This window comes from Centroberyx gerrardi, chromosome 17, assembly GCF_048128805.1.
Source record: "Centroberyx gerrardi isolate f3 chromosome 17, fCenGer3.hap1.cur.20231027, whole genome shotgun sequence".
Lineage (NCBI taxonomy): Eukaryota > Metazoa > Chordata > Actinopteri > Beryciformes > Berycidae > Centroberyx > Centroberyx gerrardi.
In genome coordinates this window covers 20,523,195-20,547,237 of record NC_136013.1, presented here as the reverse complement: position 1 = coordinate 20,547,237, position 24,043 = coordinate 20,523,195, and positions in this window count along the sequence as shown.

Genomic DNA, 24,043 nt, shown 5'->3' with positions numbered 1-24,043 from the left:
AACATATGCTTTTATATTGTGCGAAACATCGCTCTCGCATAAGGCCAGCGCTTTGATGTCTCCGCACACCATACCGCCTGTGTGAAGTCTTCTTTATACATCAGGCCCAATGGTGTAAGGTGACTTTAGGGAGCGCCGGTTCTTTGAAGGCATCATTCATTTGCATTCAGAAGGACGGTCCTGGCCCAACCGCCCAGTGCTCGGATCAAAACTTCTCCAACAGCAGGGCAGACGGACGTGCGCAGCATCCCCCTCACCCGCAAGTCTTTGAGACGCCTCATTTGCAGCCAAGGTGTCATGTGCAAATCCCCCCAGATAGAGAATGTCATGGGATACACGGCAACCTGTCACATTATTGTGGCAGGTATGTTTGCAGAAACAGATTGGATGTGATTTCGAAGGACGGTGCACCGGCTCTTTGATGGTTCTCATCCAGGTGATGATAATGGTGAGAAAGAGAACGTAGGCAGGAACTTATGAAAGACAAAACAAAGTCAGTGGAAACCGTTATGACTAATGGCTTTGCTATGTGTTGCCTTGTGCAAGGGTACAATTGACGGCTGAGGGATTTATGGCTTATTGTGTGAACTTTGTCTCTACTTTTGAGTTACACATATGTAGTTAATGTCAAGCCAAATACTGAACAAGGACACACTGTCATAGATGTGAAGCACCCTGCACAGTTCAGCAGTGTTGCCAAACAAACTGCGATTCTCAGCATCCTGGGTGCCATGCCTCCTAACGGCCAGTAGGGGCAGATAGGCTAACTGTGAGTGTGTGAGTGAGTGAATGAATGAATGAATGAACGAACAAATGAATGATTGAACGAATGAATGAGTGACTGAGGGAATGTGTACTTTATGGATCCATGAGGTGCTTTGTATCTAAAAAAAAAAAAAAAAAAACATGCTGAGAGCATTTTTAAATACAAGCAATGAAAAATGTTTCAGATGAGTGATTTTTTTTATACTTACAAGAAATTGCTTTTTTTTTTTAATCAAAAATAAGTTTTATTTCAAAAGATGAAAGTTTTTTTTATGACAATACCTTTCTACTCGGACAAGCCACTCTCCAACTGCATTACGCATTGCATTGAAACTTTGTTTTTGTAATATATGTATATGAATAGATATTCCTCTATTCAGGATGGAAGGGGTGCATGTTACCTGGCCTGGAGTAACACAGCAGGCTGGGTTCAAATTACAGGGATCACAAAAAACAAAATGCTATTATCAACCACCATTTTGTTACATATTTCAGATGTACTCAGTAACTAATATTGCAACAAGATATAATACAATCTAATTCCAGAGGGAACACAGCGTCCCAATCTCTCTCTTTAGAAGTCCAGTTGTGGTTTTGAAATGGGATCAGCTGCACTAGTCAGATGTGTGTGTGTGTGTGTGTGGGTGTGTGTGTGTGTGTGTGTGGTATATGTACTGCAGTGCCATTCAGGAGAGGTGTTATTCTCAATGTGTCTCAATAATGCTGCAATACGTGCATCATATTATTGCAGCCTATTTGCGAGCAACGACCCCCCTGAAATCCACATTATAATTCAGACCCTGTTTAAAAGCCTGTGAACACTGGATGCACGGGGCATTCCTTCAACTCATCGCATTTAAATGATTTCTTGGCATCCTCCATTCGCCCCGGCAGTGCCGACTCCTTTGATGAGCCCTTAAAAAGTGCATAAATGGCAGGATGGATTAGTTGTAGAGACTCGTCAAATTGCTTTAAATTCCATTCCAAGTGTTCTGAGACCAATCAAACGCAATGCACAGCTTAATTAATAGGGATGCACCGATCCGACTTTTTCAGTCCAGATACCGATACCGATAACTGGGTTTTGGGTATCGGCCGATACCGAGTACCGATCCGATACCAGTGTTTAATTAATAAACTGTAGGCTATGCCTCACTGTGTGGAAGAGACTGGGATCATTCTTTTATGTGTAAAGCAACATCAGGCTTGACTTTAACATTGCTTTCCTAACTTTGTAAAATAAAATGTAACAAATAAATACATAGATATAAATGTACTCAATTGTTATTTATTATTAAAATAATAAATAATCGTGCTCCAGCAACTTGGTAAAACATCTTCAAAATTAACAGGAATTACAATTCAAGTGTAAACCTTTTAAATGCAGCAACAAATTGGTCAGGAATTAAAATTCCAGTATAAAACAATACAACTGCATCAAATGAGAACAAAATGTAAACATTAAATCACAATTAAGTCACAAACTAGTGCAAACAAACTTGATAAATTAAATCACAATTCACACAAGTAGTATAAACAAGTAACTTGGTAAAAACAAAACATTCAAAATATGCAGAATAAACCTAAATTACTGAAATAACTCTGGCTTAACTGGTAATCTTGCTTTATGAAACAGCCCTCAGAAAAAAAATCAAGGTATGTTAGTCTGACTATGTGTCGGCCGAATGGAGCAGCAGTACCTGACGAACACGGAAAACACTTTAAATCATGTTGTGGCAGGAAACAACGTTGACCTACAGCCGAGTCCCCGTAAACCTTGGATTTATGAATGGAGTCTGGCTGGACGCGCCGATTGTATAATTGGTGGAAAACTACTTTACCTCGCAGGTTAAATGGCAGCCTGCTCGGCCGCGCGGTGACCCGGGAGAGTTTAAACATATAACCGAGACAAAGTATTCATGCAGGTGTGTTTTTAACTACCGAGCATCAGCACCGACCCCCGGTCAGCTCACCCCGACCCCCGGTCACCTCACCCCGACCCCGGCTCTGTTATGAGGGTTGGGCGCCAGGTTAGCTTGTTAGCCTGGATGCTAGCTGCGGGAGGCTCGCGCCCCACGAGCGAGAATTCAGTGCGCGAGATTGCTGCGCACGGCAGGCGGGATCCTCCGGAGCTGCTGGACCGGAGGAGCCACCGGACGGACCGAAGGCAAATGGCCGGGTCCAGAGCCATATAGAGAGATGGTTTTCTCTCTATATGGCTCTGGCCGGGTCTACCGGCTCGTTGCTGACGCATGAGTAGTATGCGCACGTAGACATAAACATAGAATTGAATTGAATAGATCGGCCCCATTGTCACCGATACCCGATCCAGCTATTTGAGTCAGTATCGGACCGATATCCGATATCAGTATCGGATCGGTGCATCCCTATTAATTAATTTCCTTAAAGTCATGTCCATGTCCTCATTTTTTTTCTTATTTTACATCAAGGAGCGCTAGATAGGGATGCACCAAGTTTTGTTTTTTTTTCCTGCTGGAAATTTAATACAAATACATGTAAAAAGCAGGTTAAGCGTTTGAGACACGCCTCATCTTCAAACAGTCAAGTGTTATCATGAGTGTTGGGGGAGAAATTACATTTATTGTCTTTCAGAAATCCCACACCGCTTTTGTGCAAATTCAACACACACTCCACTAGATAGAAGACAACCCCTTCTTGGAAGCAATTGATTCAGTAAAACAAGCAGAATTTCCACACACACACACACACACATACACACACAAGCGCCACTTCCAGGAAGCTTATACACGACAATCGGCTGTAAAAATGTAATCAGTGATGTCATTCCGATTGCCAAATACCGATTGTCTACCGATATATCACTGCATCACTGCAACAGCGTACAAATTGACTTAAGTCAGAATTCGCGCATCACAATCCGAAAGCGGAAATGCCTCGATTTACATATCATCCCCTCATGTTCGCAATCTTGCAGGAAGCCACTTATCTCTAGGGTTAGAATCAGCACGGTGGGACGGTTGCGGTTGGCGCATAAAACCCGACTTCAGCACCGATGCACGGCGCTTAAATATGCATCGGGCCCGGCGTGTCGGCACAGTAAGCGAAAGCTCTTCCGCGATCCTCTCTATCGGTGCGGTGTGTCGCTCCGTCACGTCCGCCGTAATCTAGAGCGACAGCTGCTGATGACCCGCGCGACTCGTACACCGGCAGCGGCGTCTCAATTACGGGGCCGTGAAATCGCAACTGTCTGAATTCCGGTTGAACTTTTGCAGCTTCGCGCTCGTTTGCGCTCGAACAATGCTAAGCCCACAAGTCTCTGTGGGCACTACGCTGGCTGTAGGTGGGAAGGGAAGAGATGGAGAATACCGCTCAGAGGCCCCTGGAATCTCATTAACCGTATTGTGTTGCCGGAGTCAAAGCAGAGGTGTACTTGGCAATTGCTGCTGCCACAACCAAAGCAAGTAAAGAAATCTCTCTGGCTTAGTAACACCCTGCATAGCTAAAAGAGCTTCTCAATGGGATTTCAGGGGGGGGATATTCTGCAGCTCTCACTGTGACAGAGGTAGAAATGTATTGACACGACTTCTGTAATGCTTTTTCCTTTCTAAGAGTGCACTTTATTACATGATTAGCAAGGCATTACCATAAGTACACTTCATCTAACATCACTTGCCTTGTAAATGATACAGTAACTCGTGAGTTATCGCTTTGTGTTTTGCATCTCAGGAACCAACCTGTCGTTTTCAAACCTGTCTCGGCGTTCAGCTTATTCCGATTCATTATATTCGAGTACAATCCCGACGGCAACTTCAAGCGATCCTATATGCGGGGAGAATTTGTACTCAGCACAACTATGGAGATAACCAGGCAAACTCGTCTTTTGCAGCGAAACGATGGGTTTTAATGGAGAGAGTGTCAAGGCTGGTCACCTCCGGGGATCAAGCGGTCTGCTTTTGTGTATGCTAGACCACTGCATCGCGCCGCTTATTATCCGGTATCACACTGACACTGTTTAATTTGGCGGCTCGTCCACTGCCGCAAGACCGCCGCTTCTGCTCCTTCAGACGGTGGGACTTTCTGCCATTTAGACTGACATTTTGGCAGGGCCAGACCTTGGGAAGAGGCTCGTTTTACCATAAAGATGCATTATACTACAAAGAGAGCGCTAATTGCAGTGAGAATTCAATATTTCTTCTGTTTATTCACCTCCGCCAGTACAGCCTGGAGCCAGAACACACTGTTTTGACCAAAATAAACATTATGAAACCTTGTTGTGTCTACCTCTCTCGGCGTCCTTTTATCTTTTCCCTTTATGCTCCCATTAGGATGAGCAGCAACAGTGAGTTCTAGGAAGAGATGTACATTGATGTGGTTACAAGCTATTGATGTGTATTAATGAGGATAAAAGCTATTGTATTAATGCTGTATTGTTATATATCAGCAAACCTGCAGCATGCCACTGATAGAACATGATTGATTGTGACAGCTACTTTTGCTTTCATGAAATTCATCAATTCCCCAGTTTGTCCCTTTCTAATGATACTGGAAATGTCACATGTTTTCATGATAGGCCATGTCAGAGTAGAGCACTTTTTGCCCTTCAATTACTGAGTCAAGGGATCCTGGAGAGGAATCCTCTGTAATAATATTGATTGAAATCTTCTGTGAAAAACAACTGGATTTGAGTTAGTCACTCTCTGGCTGGTCATGATGTCCTTATCTTGATATTCCCCTCAACTCTGCATGGTTTTTATTCTAAAGACTGTCAAAGGCTCGGAGCCAGAAGGGTGTAATTACCATTTTTATTTTACGGGAGAGCCAAATGTAGTTTTTTTTATGCACTCCTCACTCCCGCACTCCCCAAATGCAGTTTGAATGTTTGATGTTTCGTTGTAGTTATTTCAATTTTGGACGTGACCATGGCCAAGCATGTGCTTCTGGTACCAGATAAATCTCATGAAGGGCCTTAAATTGATAGCACCCAAAAGGCCAATTTTTCCACTTAAAATGTTTTCTGTCTTCAAGCCCTTGAAATTGCAAAAGCCCCAAAAATTTGTTTCCCAGAAAATCTTCAAAATTCAAAATGACACAGATACACAACGCATAGCAGTGCCAATTTCATACACAGGGGTTTCTTCATAGCCTTGCAGCCTGCAGACTTAAATTGATATGAAAGTGATGAGTTGCATATGACTGTTTCACATCTAACACTAATAACTTCATTTGACTGACTTTGCCTTTTTTCAGGTGACGCAGCAGAAACAAATGTGACAGCGAACCAGAAGGGAGGAGCCTTAACGGTCTGACCCCCCCTCCCTCCACCTTCTTGACATGAATCAATATGTGTTCGGATACCTGACCTGACCAAACAACAGTACCTACTACTGTGAGTGCCCAGACATAATACACTCTTGAAGAGATGACATGCATATGTTCACACCCACCCACATACATTATAATCCATCCTTCAAAGCCATTGGAGGAGTGGTAGCAACAGGGTAAAACCACTGATATTGAAATGAATGTTAGAGGTGACATGCAGTCCACATAAGGGGAAGAGAGGAAGCTTATTCCATGCTTGACTGCTTCTAAATGACAGTCAAAGCATTCGGGCTGAATGGTGTGGAAAACAGTTTTGATTTGATTCCCAGTTTTTGGGAGATTGGTTGTTTAATTTACCTGTTAAGTGATGAGAATGTAGACACCAAAATCATCCATGTGTCCCTGGTAGATCATTGGCTCCAGCGCTCCATGCTAACACTTTAGTAGCAGCTCTAAAGCTAAATGGTGAGTAATTTTAAATGGCATGCAGCTAAGTCTGGCAGTTTTGTGTAGGAGATAGGTGAAATTGACTCAAAATATACAAAAATAATAAGGCAACTTTACCTGTGGAAAGCTCTCTCTTCCTGCAGGACCTGAAGCATGACTTATTTTGCTTCCATAGGAAGTGGAGGAGGTGAGCGATGGGAGACTGTACAGCTAAAGATCACGGCACAGCGGATGAATACGTGGTTACATTTAAATAAATCAGCTATACTGAGCTTATAATATTTCATTTTTTAAATGTATGAATCCACAGGGCATAAAATAAAAACCCATGACAACATTATATTACTAAAAGGTCAGTCTTCTTACTTTGAATAATGCTAGTCGCCTACTTTCCTATAAGCATACACTATATCATAGTGTATGCTTTAATGAAATGAAAAATGAAATAATGTAAATGTTACTGATTGCTTGGATTTTAATGCCCATCAAGGGACTAGTGTTGCAGAGCACATTGGATACTGCTTTTGCAACTGTCAATGTTATCTTTTCTTGTCCTAAATAAACAAATGAACTAAACTAATGACTCAATATAGCTGATGTAGCCAGGTTTACTTTTGGATCTATTTCAGGTTAACAACCACGTATTAATCTGCTGCGCAGTGATTTTTAGCTCCACACAGTCTCCCATCATCCACCACTTTCACTTCCTATGGAAACATGGAAAGTAGTCCCTGATAATTCGAAAACAGTATGTTATTTTTATATCATATTTCATGTAAATTTGACCAAAGTCCTACAGCAAATTGCAAGATTTGGCTGCATATCATTTAAAATTACTTATACCTATAAGTTCTCATTTTCTCAATTTTACATATTGCTAGTCGCCTACTATCACTCAACATAGTGTATGCTAAAGTGTTAGCATGAAGCACTGGAGCCAATGATCTACCAGGGACACATGGATGACTTACTTTGGTGTCTATGTTCTCATCACTCAACTGGAAAGCTGACCAACAGGGCAATCTCCCAAAAACTTGGTGTATTCCATTAAGACAAAACATGTAAAATTTAATTTTTTACAAACGTGACAGTCCACTGTTAATAAATCTTCACCTAAGCTTTTATAAAACCATTTTGTCACATATCTTCAGCCAGCATTTGTGCTGTCTGCACTACAATGATTGGATGATATAAATCACTTTCAGCAGGAGGAACACTCAGCAAAACTGAGAGTGCTCTCATTTACAAAGTTGGATTAGGGCCTAGGCTATCTCCCCAAACTCCCTCTCTCCCACTCGCTCTCTTTCTCTGGGAAAATTGGCACCTTTTACAGCTCCCGCTGCAGAGCTCATTGTCCCCCCATTATCCCGGGGACAAAGCTGCCATGACATCGAGTTAATCCGTGCTTGTTTCAATTTTGCTTTTTGGGGGGAAGAAAACAGATAAGGAGTTCAGGTAAGCGATGGCAAGGAGGCACCATACCTTGGGCAAAATCGTTTGCTACGATTGGGATGCTTAGGAGAAAGATCAAATGGGATCTGCCAGGCAGATTGGGTTGATTTCCTCAAAAGTGTCGGATGTTGGATGTGCCCATAGGTTTTCCTCTCTGGAGTAGAAGGCGCACTCTCCCAAGGATTTAGCTCCATTTTGAGAGCCAGAAAGTCAGGCTCACCATACTGTAAAAAGAGTGAAAAGACTAAAAGGAAGGTTTTATGAAATCTAGGGCAACTGCACTGGGGTAGGTAGTAAGGGACTTACTCTCATCATCATCATCATCATCATCATCATCATCATGGAACATAAGATAAGCATAGAGCACTGAAATAAGCGTTCAATAAGAACCCACAGGGGAGAGCTATCAGTTTGCAAAGCATATGTTTTGGGCGTAGTCATCCATCGAAAAGTGAAATGTCATCTGTAAAGCTCACCGTCTTAAATAAAGCTCTTTATATAAGTCTAATTATAGCAGGTCCAAGTCACGTGCTGCATCGCGAACCCAGCCTAAGCTTCCTTAATTACATCTGCAGAATATACCTAAGAGACCAGAATAAGATAAGAGAGAGTTGATCCAAAAATGTCTGCCAAAATAAGTCCCATTATCTCCAAATTATTCAGGCAAGAGACAGACTGCATTCAGCGTTTCCTCCTAACTCAGTCCAATAATGTGGTGCATCCAGTTTTATTTTGGTCTGTGGTGTAGAAGCCAAGGTCTTGTCCGCTCGAGATGCTGGTTTTGTTTAATCTCATATAACCTGACACTCATGCAGTTCTGGACTCTGGACTCTGGATTACAGGCAATGTTTCACTATAGGTGGTCTGTTGCTACAGTGCAATAAGGACAGAAAAATGAATGTTAAAACATTATTTTGTCATTTTGCATTAATTAAAATAACAGGGTCAAGCAAATTCCAATCAACGATCAGACTTCTTGGTTGCTGTGGGTGAAATACCCAAAATCTCACTAAGCACAACTCCCCAAGAAGTATCGCTCTTATTGATAAAGATATGTTCAACAGCACTTTGAGAGAAATGTTAGGCACATGAATAAGAAGTGTTCTTGGTCAGCATTTCAGCTAGCCTAGAGCTTAATTCTGGGACTGGCAGTCCTGAAATCATGAAGATCCATCCCTGCTATTGGATGTCTGAGAAGTCCTGAGATGAAAGCGTTGCAGAGATGACACGCCAAAGCGGCGAACAAGTGACAAAAAAGGAACGAGCAAGACATCTGTGTCACTGTTACTGTCCTGTAATAGAGCTGTCTCCAACGAAATATCTGTACCCATCTGTCCCATCTGCTTCGATGGGAAGTGTGTCGTTGAGCGGTGAAGTAGTGAAATACCTCTGCGATGCTCTGAGTTAACGGCTCCCAAAAATCAGATAGCGTATTATTGTCACATACAGAAATTTACTGGAAATAAAGTCCATAAATTTGCAAAGTACTGTAAATTCACGTTTTATGTTACAGTATTTTACTGCAGATTCCATCTTTTCATTTTACAGTGCAGGGAAGACATATCGCCCTTGTCGAAATGTGGAATTATAGCCCACAAGTTCCTCCCATCCCAGCAGGATATCAAAGTGATGATAGCGAGTTAATATCGCCGTGCGATCTATTGATTGTGGTTGTCAACTTTCGCAATCTGGCCTCATCTATCGGCCCGCGCTCCACCGTCTAATTCAGGAGGTGCCTGCTAGTTGAGGTGAGCCTGTCCTCTACTTGACAGACTGACGCACCCTCATCCATCCAAAGCCCTTATTCCTACCGGCCTCACCACCCTCCGGCAGCTGTGCATGAGAGCCCTATCATGGTTCACTAATCCTCCTCATTAAGCTGGGCCCCAAGGCTCTCGTTACTGTACATCTATTCCCGGAAGCCGTGTACCAGACTCCGGCTTTCATCTTCGGCGGTATGTGCAGATGTCATGAATTTGCCATGTGCAATATCGTATGTGTGTCAGGATTTTGATGTCTCTGTCCGCCGAGGATGTGTACAACACGGGGAAGAGCAGCTGCGGTCCATGTGAGCCTCTCTTGGTGGAGGAAAATTGCCAGTTGCAAGGATTCAACTCACACCTAGGCCTATTACAGACTTTAACAGGGCCTTCTGTTGCCACGGTGTTGCGTTTGCTGTAAAGCCGGCCTTCAGTTGGCACAAAGAAGAGCGTATTCCACCACACTAGTGCAAAGTGTCCTGTTTTTCTTTTCAAGAAACATCCATCTCAACAAGTCATTTAGTCTCATATTCAGCCTTCAAATCTTATTTTTCTCAAACCAAGAGAAGAATTCTGCCAATGAATTGAGATAACTCCAATTGTTTCCAATGCAGTTTCAGAAATTCTTGAGAAATGAGTGTCAGTATGTTGAAACTAGTCAGAATAAAGCAGATCACTGCACTACTAAGAAAATGACACTTGATTCTACAAAATTCTTGAAACAAGTTGATTTGCATTGGAAACAAGTGCAATTATCTCACTGCATGGGCAGATTTTTTAACTTATTTTAAGAAAATTCCGAATTCAGCACTCAATAATAGACTAAATGACTTGTTAAGATGGAGATCTCTTGCAGTGATGGAGGATGAGTAGCAGGGAACTTTGCATTCAGATGGTTAGGAAATTAATGCATATGATGTTTGATACTCCAAGTCTAGCTTCGGGGCAGTGTCTCTCTCCGCATCTCTGCAGACGTTGTTATTCTTTATGTTTTTTGATATTGCAGTATTCCTATGCCGACGCACCCCGAGGACGCTCAGAGAGGATAAACAAATAGGGAAAAGCGAGTTTCCTGACAGAGCATAATTCCGTCTGCGTGGCCGTGTGCATAAAAGGTGTGACGGAGCGGCAGATGCTCAAGGGATGTATATTAGCCTCGCTTTGAAGTTACCCATACAGCCCCGTGAGCTCTGTGAAGTTCCCCATTAAACCCCCCTCCACTCTGATTCATCTCGGAACAACTGAGACCAATCGGAAGCATCAGCATCATCATCATCATCATCGGGGCAGCCTACACCTCGAAAACCGCCGGTGAATCCAGCGCCAGCCATCCGGTCGTATAACTTCCCCCGACAACGCCGCTAAAACCCCCAGTGACAGGCGGCATAAGATGAGTTTGAGGGATACAAATCATCCGCCGCGATACTGAATCACAAAGTCGAGCGGCTTTGGCACTCTATCAAAAAATACGCTCAGAGTGATGGGATGTCCTATTTCTATATTTCTAAGTGACTTGTGGTGAGGATTTTTGGGGTATTTTTTTTTTTTTTTTTAATCCAAGGGAGGGAGGGGAATGTACTACTGTACCACACAGCTGCTCAGAGAGAAGTTTAATGTATCTGACAGGGTATTAAACTGGAGGAGCAGGGGTGGCCTAGGTGATAAACTGCTGAACATTCCTTGTCAACATGCTCTTCCTGCATACTCCTCGCTCACATGTACCACATATGCGTGTTTGCCTCAATATGATCTCCCCAACAGAATCTGGACTATCAAAATATTACAAGCTCAAATGTGTCTTCAACTTGAATGATTTCAGTTCAGTTTTCAGTAAAATGCTGAATAATACAACTTGCCATCAGTATCATTTGTGGTGTTTCTTAGTTTTTTATGAAGGGAAAATACTTGTCATGCTTCTGGTAATGTATCTAAACTCAATAACGCCACGAAGGCCACAGTTTCCCATAAATACTAACTAACTGCATCTGTAACAAATGCAGTGTTGAGTCAGAGACTATTGTGGACTATTGTATTGGTCAGCAGTGGAGGAAAAAGTAAAACAAATAAAGTAAAAGTCCTGCATTCTTTCAGAGTGTTAAATTATTGATGGATTAACCTGTAAGAAGTATTTTAATGTTCTATGTCTAACTGCTCCATATACTGTTGGGGAGTTTAAACTCAAAACTCACTCAAAAATTTTACTCATTTACTCACAACTGTACTTAAGTACAGTACTTGAGTAAATGTACTTAGCTACTTTCTACCTCTGTTGGTCAGCACCTCTCTGACGGAGGCTTTGGTATCATGTTTCTGGGGAAAAATAATTGTAGAATCTTAAAATGAATGTGGCATTTTACATATGGGGTGAGTGCCAAATAATAAGGTATAATAATAAAATAACATCGCTTTTACGATCAGCTGTTGGCACGGCTTCCGCGCTCTCCGCCCCATAAATGTCAAAGGAAATCTTTCCCATTATTATGATGTCCCATCAGTATGTTTTAGTGCAAAGTTCCTGCACACTGTATGGAAAAAAAGAGAGGGAGCTGTGATTTAAATGCTGGAGATTTATACAAGAAAGGGATCTGAGTGCGAAAGAGTGATAAAAAAAAAAGAAGACGTTTCGGCTTATGTCATCATCAGTGGTTTTTAATAGTATTCCTAGGTGCAGACCCTCTACTTGCTTGTCCATCAATACATTTACCAGTTGTACTTACCACTTTATTGTGTTGTTCACGTCTCATAATTATGATATTTCTGACAGCACTTGAAGGCAGGATAATAGCTGCAATACTAAGAATTAGTGGCAACATTATGCAGCTGTAAGTAGACGTTAGCAGAAATGACACTTGTTGCGCTGACGTTAGTTGTAGCGCTGCCAAGTAAATGAATAAGTTTATGGCATTTGGCCACTTCTGCCTCAGGGATTTTTTTTTTTTTCTATTAAGTTTTCAGCCTCACCTTTTGCGGTTTTTTTTGTGGTCGGCTGCTTTTCCCTGTTCATTTGTTACGTAGGGTTAGTGTTCAGTTGTGATTAATGCACAGCACATTCAGTTTATTACTGTCAGCCCAGTGCTTGAAAGGTAGTGTGTACCAGGGGGAGAAAGATGGACCAGGGATGCACTCATCACTTATTACAATCCCTGAAAAGAGCCAGGGACTTTTTTTTTAATCTTTGCTCGGCTCACTGCCGGCCCACACGTCGACCTCCTGGTAAAAAAAAGACTCTGTGTACTCTGTCCTCTATGTCATACAAACTGAGGGAATCATACACACTTTTGCTAGACATCTGTGGTGACATATTTCATACCTCTGAGCCATTGCAGACAGCAGCTGTGTAAGAACTTTTTAACCCCCTTCCTTACAGATTGAACATTCAACAAGTGATGTAGAGATTAGGCTACTCTAAATAGGTTCATCAGTTTTGTTCCTCTTTAAGGAAAAGTCTGGTTTTCAATTTGAATACATTCTTCTTACCATGCTGGAATGGCTGGTAGAAGCTCTTAACCAAAGATGCCACCTTTGCTTTTATTTTTTCCCCTTACATTTCTAAACCTTGACTAGTGAGGATTGATGAGTGAGGTCTGCACTATAAACAATAATAGGCCACATACTGAGGCAAACTTGCCTTTTTAGGCAAATTAGTTCCTAGCGGTGTCCCAAGCACACTTTCCTTTCAAAAAGGTCACATGTGAAAACACTGTGGACACATGTTGGTTTTCAATTTCAATGTGAACATGTGACATTTCCCATGTGAAAATGACATTTTCAACTGTGAATTGTCTCTGTGCATGTGTACATTAAGCTAAGTTAAAATTAATATTTCTGAAACAAATATTGTCATATGTAATGTCAAATGAAAACATGTGAAATAAAATTCTCACATGTGGAAAAAAAACACTTTTCACCTATGAATTGAGATGTTCACATCTGAAGTAAAAACTGTCATGTCCAAAAAGCACATGCATGTTGAATTCACATGTGGGTTTTCACATGTACATTTTTTGTAAGGGAATTGTCCATCTTTGAAGAACTGTGACTGATTTGCTTAATATGGTTTACCAGTGTTAACCATTGATGATGGAGTGGCACAGACATTGTGCAAATACACACACACCACTTCAAAGTGAAAGTGAAGGGACAACTATTCAAAAAGTTACTCTAGCTGCAGATAGTTTGCCAAGTGAACTGTCTATGGGTTGAATCACTATTGTCGGTGGTAGAAGTCATTTATTCTATATAGTCATTTATTTATATGAAAATGTTATGGCTGCTATGGCTCCAAGGATTCAAAGTACAGCTACTACTGTATGCTCACCTACAAAACAGAGACACAAATGAAATACAGCACACACACACCAGCCTTGTAATTCATTTCAACTGTGTGTATTAAGTGCATCACTTCCAGCGGTAAAGACAAGTGTGCGTTTCACAGCCCAGATACTCTTTAAACTAGGCTGGATGGATAAGTGGCCACAGATATGGAGGGGGGGGGGAAACCACACGGAGTGCATAATGACAATGTGTGTGAATTCGATAAGCCCTTTTCTCACGGGCACTAGAACCACCCTTGCGGAAAATGTGATTACACATCTTCACAGGAGGTGCAGTGTGGGAAGCGGTTGCGAGGAGAACTTGGCTTGTCATTGAGACCCCGGTCTTTCTCTTGCCTCGCCCCCGCTGACGACTCTGACACGCACGCAGACGCGGAGGGCGGCCCATGCGGAAGAGGCGCGCTTGTGTGTGTGTGTGTGTGTGTGTGTGTGTGTTTGTGCGTTTGTGTGTTTCAGTCTGTCACCGTGTCAGTGTGCATTTGCAGCTGGGCGTGAGCCAGCTCCTAATGGCTCGATGGTGTGTAATGCGGGTGAGGCCGCGTGTTAGAGAGCCCCTTTCGGTGTAAACTCACTCCTAAGTTGAGATAGCCCCACTCCACTGTGCGAATTGGATGCTTTTCAGATGGCAGAGTGAATAAAACACCGTATTTCCTGGTCACAAAGAGCAGGTTTTGCAGTTTGAGCCAGGCTGCATGCGCTGAATGCGAAATGCCCGCCAGCTGCCAGAGACCATCGGCTACAGATGCGTGACTGATACCATATTACACTGGTAGAAAAAAACGGTGAATCACTCATTTATAATTTACCGGCCAGATTATTGTGTGATAACCGAGCTTTGAGAGTAAAATAAAAATACCTCACCTTGCTCTAAATCCTGTAATTTCTGACTGCTGGTCATTTGCAGTGGTAATTGATGATTGAAGTGGTTTTAATGTCATTTTCATAAATCCCAAACATATTTGCAAGGTTGTAGCCTTGCCGCCGTATTGTAAGAAGCAGAATGAATTAGTCGGACTTTTCTTTAGCGCCATTGCTTCCTCGCCACGTCCCGCACTGGGAATCTACTGACTGAGGTCTGGCGATATAATTTCTCCCTTTTTATTCGATTCTTTAGTGCCTAACATGCAGAAATATGTCATTAATCTAAGTACTTTCACACACAATGACCATAATTTGAACGATGGGCTTGTCTCCAACAACAAATACTTCTTCCAATCTAAAAGTCAGCCTAATATTCCTTTTTAATAGTATTCTGCTCTTGCATTAGAGTAATGAAGATTTTTCAGATTTTTTTTAATTTGGATTTTAGTTTCAGTGATTCATTTCAGTTTAATGGCTTTATAATTTGATGAATAGCAGAACAAGTTTTATCTCTCCAGCAAAGGGCAATTCATAGTGGGTGTGCGAGCTTCAAAGTATTATGTTTCCTATATTTCTAATTTATCTGTGCTCTCTTCAGACTCATTATCCGTTATTCTTCCAGCTTTAAACATCCAGTTACATCAGTTATCAACATTTTTTTACAAATGAATTTTGTGCTGCCTTGTAGTGCAAATTTAGTAGCTCATTTGGAATTATTTTGAAATCAACTGATCTGGCAAAAAAAAAAAAACAAGGTGTCTCCGTATCTTCAAAACAGCCATGTCCTGGAAGAGCAGTGGCTTACTTTAATAATGGAGTCTGATTAAAAAACTTTACTGTATGTCCTTGCAATTAAAATGGGACCTGTCGCAGATAGGAAAGTTATAACCACCCGTCTTTCCTGACTGTTGAGATGAATACTAATCACTAAGCCGTGCCTGAAGTTTTACGTGAGCAGAACTTTTGATTAAAATCTTCATCAGTCTGGATTCTACCTGTATTTTGCACTCTCATCTGTTTTGTGATAAGCCAATCTGTTCTGTCAAGCCCCGACAATCTCAATCTTCCACGAAGGCAAAAGAAAGAGAATCATTGAGAAAATCCCATGCAGTGCTAATAGCTCAGCTGGATTTTGCCAGCCAAGCCAAGACTTTGTCTGGTAAACAAGCTTTAAAGAAGTTTTAATACATTTTCGTTTAATTGAAGACGTGGCCATATTGCTACAAAAACATTTTTTTTTATGTCTTCTCACAGATATGGCTTCAGCTCATCACTTTCATCAGAGATGTGTTAAAAAACTGAGATCATCGACCACTTAGTTCGTAACAGCCAATTTGCCTGTAGGAGCTGATGACTTTCTTATTTAACAGTAATGGCAAATCACTTCTCTCACATTTTTTGTTCACTTCATTGGGTGTTGTGATAAGGTCATAGGTTCAATCAGCTAAATTGCCAGCTAAATGCCCTCAACATAAATGTAAATGATAAAATGTGAGTGGCAAGTTGATACTCCCTGCTCTGACCTTCCCTACAGTCTAAACACAACACGAGACTATATAAAAACAAGTGTGAGTGGGAATTGGACTACTTAGCAACATCACTGACAATGCAGCTTAATTTTTAGCACTGTTTAGAGTGGAGAACGAATCTCAGTAGAGTGCACAAAGTAACAAGATTTACATACAAGTGGAGCAAATTTGGAAACGAATGCTGTTCTTCAGTTTTTGAGCTTTTAGGAAAGACAGACAAAGCACACATATCTTTGGACAAGCAGCATTTAGAGTAAAAATGCCAGGAGAAAGCTTAGCCTACATTTGTTTTTGATATTGCTGAAGATAGACACACTTGTGATATGAGTCATTTTCTGAGTGCGTAATATTAGAGGAGCATTGGCACTTTGCTTGAAGTCACAGTAAACTACCTGCAACAAGTAAGCCAGTAAGCCAAGTAAGTTCTCAGTTAACAGTCGACTTTATTGGTAAAGCAACTGCTATCAAAATGGAAAACTGATATTGATGTCATCCCCCATTGCAATGGCTCTGGAGAGCTTTGCCCTGCTCTATGGGATCCTACAGTATGTTATTACTGAGTGGAACTGTGAGGACTAGAGCAGAACAAGAGGTCATACTGTAATAAGGCTCACGGGGGTTGTAATGCTGACGGAGGTGGCAGCGCTGGCTACTTCATACGCTTTGCAGTTGTGTCACAAATCTCCCAGCAACCACGTCACGCGGCGTCATAGAGGTGCAGTGGAGAATTGGCTGTGCACAGATAACAAATAATGACTAGCTTAGCAACCATGCAAGAAAAATAGAGATACCTGAAAAGATTGTTGTTCTGTAGGTGTGTTCACCTCGTGTTTAGTAATGTGGTTAGTGAACATAGAAATCTTCTGCACACCTTAAGTTTGTAGGAAGAGCGCAATATGCAAGTGTAGACAGTGTTCCAGAGTTTTTTTTTAATTATTAGTAATGGGATTAGTAAAAGAGAATGGTTTGATAAAGTAGATTTGTTTCCAAATTTAGGTTACCGTCTTGTTTTAAGCCCCTTTGGTCCTTTGGTAAATTCACTATTATTTGTAGCTTGAGTCAGCTCAGTTAGCCAGACAGTTTTTTTGCTTTGTTCACTAGCTAACTAGGCCACATGCTAATTTTACAAAGCAACTGATGTTAATGTTAACATGGGACTACTATATACACTAACTCTAGCGTCTACTAGATATGCTAGCAATTCAGCAAATATGTTTACAAGACAGTGATAGTTAGCTAACCAGATACTATTAGCAAGCTAACAAATGTGTTCCCTCCATTTTTCAACTCATCCAATGTGACATGCTGTCTCTGAGATGCAATGGGTAACGCTTTAAAATAAAGTCTGTTACTAAACCATTTTTAATATATCACTATACGTACTTAATTTGACATTTGCATGCACTTGTGTCAGCATCAGTAAATAACTTATAAGCTACTTATGGATAGATACTGAGTGCATCATTAACAAACACAATACAATTGTTAACCTATGTTTGTACCCTAATCTAAATAGAATACTATTCATACTGTAGATGACAAACAAACAGGGACAAACAGATTTCAAATGCATTATGGATATTATTCATTGGCTTATTGTGTTGTTATAATGAAACAGCATTCTCCATTGGCATCCTGTGAGTCTCAATTCCCTCAGTCATTTTGTCGGCTCCAGCATCACTTGGAGCAGTGTCTGTAATACGGCTGCAAATGGAACTTTAAACAACCTGATGAAGACAGTTAAGGAGAGCAGGTCAGTAATTGACTATTTGGGTTCTCTGGAGTTGCTACGCCTTAAAAGCTAATAATAACTTCATAGATGGGCAAATCTCAGGTGATCATCATAATCCGCCATCCATCTTCTCAGATCATTTCGGCATACTTGAAGCAGTAAATATTCTAGTCAGGAAAGGTTTAAGTAAAGTAACGGTCTCTTAGGTGGGCGCGCGCTGCATTTTGTGCTGCCGCTGTTCGCGCCACGATTGACAGCCTAAGCCCAGTGAGGGACCCACTATAAATGGAGGCTTAGATTGTTCTTTTTAAGGGTCCCGCGGTTGACGGGTAACTAGTGAGGAGCAAGATCTGCCCCAGAAATCATAGCACCGATGGGGGTGCGCTGCGAACAGCCTTCCACTCATCAGACTGACATCCTCTGCGAGATCACTAGGGATGCGGGCGGGGGGGAGGGACGGCGGGTAGGAAGAAGGAGCGATGAATCTGAACCGAGAGAACGAGGTGTATCATGAGTCCCCCGAGAGGGAGGAAGGCATGGAGAGGAGAGGAGAGAGAGCGAGCGCGAGCGTGTGAATGTGCATGAAAGCGAGTCAGTCGACGGCAGCACTGACTAGAAAGCCTGTATCATGTCGTCGTGGCGTAGGAGGACGAATGAGTGAGAGCAGCAGCATTTAAAGACCGTGAGGGATGAGCGCTGAGTGGAATTTGTTTACTATCAATGGGCGAAGAACAGACCCATTTTGTGGAGCGAGCTTCCATTCTGCCTCGTAACCTTGAATATAAAAGGGCGGGTTTTCAGAATAACATACATCCTCTACCTCATTTGTCACATTGTGAGAACATAATCGTATTTTACTGTGCTGTTATAATTTGCGGTCATGTGAAAACAGCCAATTTGTACATGCTGGCCTTGTAAATTATTTTCAATGGTTCATACATGAAGTCAGGCGCAAACATATTCACAACCATGTACACATGCACACCCACACACTTACTCCCACTCAGATCGCACAGAAGCACAAACACGCACACACACACACAAAGTAAACAAATAATACTGCTCTCTCTCAATATGCATTTAGTAAAGCAAACAGCTTCTAGGAATACCGGCCACGAAAATAAGTGAGGAGAAGGAAGTAATGTGTTTTCAATCATTGCCGAGATCACGGTGTCACTGGGGAGCCGGGCCACTGCGCAAGCACCCCACTGTGCTCGCTTTCATTAATTTTCCATAAACCAAACTAATCTGCGCTTCATCCTACACCGTGCTTTAAGGGGATTTTTGGAGTCTTTTGTTTGAGAAGCAGATAATTCCTTATGAATCATAATTTCACCGCCTGCATTGTGTATAGATTGTGCAGCGTAGTGTCAAGATCGTATCAACGCAAACATGTAATCTCACTTAATCATTGTTGTAAGTGGGCCTTGATTCAGACCATGTCACAAACAGCTCAATAGAGAACTTTTCAGATGTAACTCACATTCCCACGAAGGTGAGTGGAAGTAACTACTTACATTTACTCCCATCACTCCCTTTTTTGTGTAATTGTACTTTTTTTTAGTCAGTAATTTTACATTTTTGCTGACGTTTTGTACTTAGCTAGATTTTAAATCACATCCAGCACAAATTTTGTCAGCTGTCCACAAGCATCAAGAATTGGACAATTGTACTGTATATTGGCCACTTGTGGAGACATTCACAGTGAACGGTCAGTCAGCAAAGAAGAGAAGAGCAATTTGGCTTGACTTTGTTTGTGCTCTTTATTGTGTAACTTTTTTTTTTCCAATTTCTTTTCTCCAGAATCCAGTTTGAACTTTGTCCTCTCGTGCTTTTAGAATTGCACGGGAAAGATCACATCTAACAATGTCCTATCTTCTATATTTGTATCTTTTACTCTGAGTACATTTTAAATGAGCTGCGTTTTACTTTTACTTAGGTAAAATATCAGCAAAGAAACTTGAGCAGGAAATTCTAGTAGTCTTTCCATCACTGATCTGCCGTATGATTCCTCAAGGTCGGTGGCTTTAGTCCATGGCAGTATTACTCATTACAAAATTCAATAGTAGCGGTTTGTCATGCGGTTTGCTGAACCTTTGCCTGGTCATTGTGCTCCATAGAGGGATTAACTTTGATTGAAACAGTAGGAAACAAAGAAGTTGTAGTGAACTGACTTACATGTTCTGCGTTTATTCTGCTCCTCCTTAAAATACAAGATACATAATTGGTGGGGGGGTCAGAAAAAAATAGTAATTTAAAACAAATTTCCTACATTTCTACACCACCTAACCTCTTGGATTATGTCAAGAAACAGCAACCCTGTATAATGTGAACCAAAAATGTAAAATGATGTTATATTACTAGATTTCAGCATTGAGGTGCTTACATTCATGATTTTGCATAGGCACTAACCTAAAAACCTATTATTGGAAATCGCGAGAAAGTTTCAGAGCGACAGACACAGAGCGTCCCCATAACCATAGTAACTCACTCTCACTCCTGCCTGCGTGCGCACGGCGCGAGAGGAGAGGGAGAGACGCAGAAGAGCCGCTGACTGAGATTACTCTGAGCAGCATGCATGGGAATAAATTACAATATAATAGATTTGTGTATATTTCTCGCTATTCAGATGGTCTGAATAACTCTCTGCTGCACGGTGCTGCTCTGTCTCGTCTCGTGCGCTGTCAGTGTCTCTTTTCGCGCCGCGACGTTATCAGTTATGAATTTGTTTTTCACTGCGTGAGAAATTGGACTTGTGGCGTGAGAGCGTGTGAAAAATGTCATTTGCGTGAGTCTCACGGTCAATGCGTGAGAGTTGGCAGCCCTGTGAACTCGCTTGACATTATTATGTATGTAACTGCCACTCAGATTTATTTACTTATTAATCGAAGGTGCCGGAACGCCGTTCCGGATCGTTCCGGCCCACTTTAACCCCTGGGAATATCCACTTTTCATATGAGAGTGAAAATCTGTTGAAGAATAGAGTTGTTGTTTTTTACAGCTTTGTCTCCTCTTCTTTTCTATAGGCTGGTTGTTTAGCTTGCTGAGTGTGAATGTGTGGCCTTGCAACTGTTCCAAGGGACCATATGGCACAATACCACACAATATAGGTAAGATCTCCCCTTTGCACTCATGAATTTTTATATTCAGCAGTAATGGTTTGACCGCTGAAATCGCCTTTTGAAATCCTTTACCTTTGTTATCACAGTGCATACAAGCCAACTTCTGGCCTTGGCAAGACATTCACTGTTCAGAAGGCTTTTAATATGATGTAAATGACAGAAACCTGAAGTGAGGATGAGAAACTTGAGTCTTTAACACTGGGAATCTGGAATTTCCCTCTCATGTTCTGTCCATCCTCCTCCTGGGAATGATGTTGGATACCTGTAAAATTAAATATACCATACATCTGTGTAGTGTAATCCTAAATTATTAGTTATTTCTGAAAAAGAGAAGCAGAAACAAATAATGTCAGTGACAATTTTATATGTTCTCTTTGGCATATTCCCTTACCATTGCAGAGGCCATAAACAAATCAAGTAGGCTACTCCAGAAACTGAACTTCCCACACTTAATCAGCCTGCATATGAGGTCTCACATATTTATTATATTATATCACTGCACTCACAACATTTTCCCATGCTCTAGCATAGTTTTCACCTCACTATAGCTTTTGTATGCCTTCTTTGCTATTGTGAAAGTAATTAACTGTATTTAATGACACTGTAGCACTATTTACCACCTGGCGATGATAGTGACATTTATTATGGTGAGTAGGTAGAGGGCCTAGGTAGTGGCCTCTAGAATAAAGCTCATATTGAGAATAAGTTTAAGGGAAATCTTTTGTGCTATCTTACAGATGGGTCCCCGTGGTAGTATAATTAGCCAGATATTTACAGATGGACCTAGCTTGGATTACAATAAAAATGTGCCTTGTATAATTTAACAAAGTGATCAAAAGAGTGCTTTCATGCTGTTGAAGCTTTGATGCTTTTTCACTACCGAGTTCCTGCGTGGTGAAGGGCATAGAAGTGTGGGAAATAATGAAGATTTGCCAAGACAGAGAATAAATGTGTTCTTTACGAGTCTTCTGTAGATAAAACAGCCTATATATATATCTTTGTGGCATATTTTTACCAGTTTAATGTGTCTTGGCATTACTCTACGTGAACCGATACATTTCATCTCTTAGTGAGGGAGTGGCAGTTTAGCTGGGCCAACCATTGGGATGCTGATTCTGACTCTGGCTGATTTCCTTTGATAGCCAGTCCAAAGTCTCACTAGCTTAGGGCATACTTGGAGAGAGTGAACTGCTCTGCCTGGCTAGTTTTGACCCAGATGCAGAGGAAAACCTAAATGTTAATAATGAGAGAGAAGTAATGAAGAACCTGATAGGCTTGAGATGTTCAGCCGATGTACAGTAAGGCATTTTGGGGTATTCTGTGGACCATGCATGGTCCAGCATGCAGGACCATCATTACAAACACATTTCTCAGCCAAGCTTTGTTTAAACCCACAAAACTTTATTTTGAATTCTAGTGAAGATCCCAAGGTTTCACCAAATATGTCATGCTGAATTACAGGAAAATGTGTATAAAATAATGTACTAGATTTTTTCCAATTGATGTAATGGTGTAGCCATAAAAAAAATGGCACCTTGGGTTTGAATATTTCACTCCATATAAGCAGCTATAGTTTCAGTGAGGCGTTGGAACGAGCGACAGTATGGACAAAATGTGTTTTCTAACTTTGAAGCTACTTGAGAGGAAAGTTAAGGGGAAACTCGGGGTGCAAGGGGTTAAAGGTATTTGTTTTTAGCGCATCACAGTAATATGTCTGAGTACATCAGTATAATATGTAGCAGTTAAATATAGAATGATATTGAGAGAATGAAAGCATTGTTTACGACCTGAAGTAGCTGTGTGGCTTTGTATTGATTTATTCATTCACATTATGATCATGCTTCAGTAGAAGGCTGAACTTGAGGCGGAGAACCTGAAGCTCTGTGAGCTGTCATCAACGCCGCGTTAGACGCTGATTTATTTTTAGAGCGCCATGAAAGAGACCGTGATGAATTGTTTTTGACCTAATGAGATCCGACAAGCTCAATCTCAAGCACAACAAGTCGCTTACTTCTTTCGAATATCTCGGGAAAACCATTGTGCGTTGTTTCAATTAGTTCCCCCTTTCGTCCTTTGATTCTGCGAGTGTGATATCTTAATGAATGCACTTCGCATTCGCATGAATGCACTTTGCACTTTCAAATTAACGGACACGCGTTGTGTTATCTAACCAGTGGCAGGAAGCGAGCACACTTACAGTTTCACAGACTCACAAGTAGCTTGTTAATTGGAGAGAGTTTTGGTGACCTGTCATGCCATGAAGTTAGAGAGTTTGAATAACCTGCTCCAAACATGCTCGGTGTGAATGTTCCCTCAGTGTTTTTTTACGTTAACGGAGTTTTCCGGTCTAGCTGCCACATGCACGGGGAGGGAGAGAGAGGCAGGTGCGGTGAAAGGAGGGGAGGTGCGGGCTGATCAGGAAATGGTGTAGGGAAATCTAATTTATTTTTCATACGCTTTGAGATGGAATGTCATATATCATGCTATGCAGCAATTCTGTGCCAGTCGCGGGCTCACAAAAGATGAAAGAATAGTGATCAAAGATACGGGGAGAAAAGTCAGCCGGTGGAGTTGCAATGGGATCCGCTTCCTCTGAGAACAATATAGACCGTGTTGAAGTCATCCAGTATACTGTCACTGTTGGTTGTCTGCTCAGGACAACTCACAGCAAACATCTGAGAGAGGAGGCAATAGGACTGAACCAGATATAGAGCTCTTTGCTAGGCTCTGCCACAAA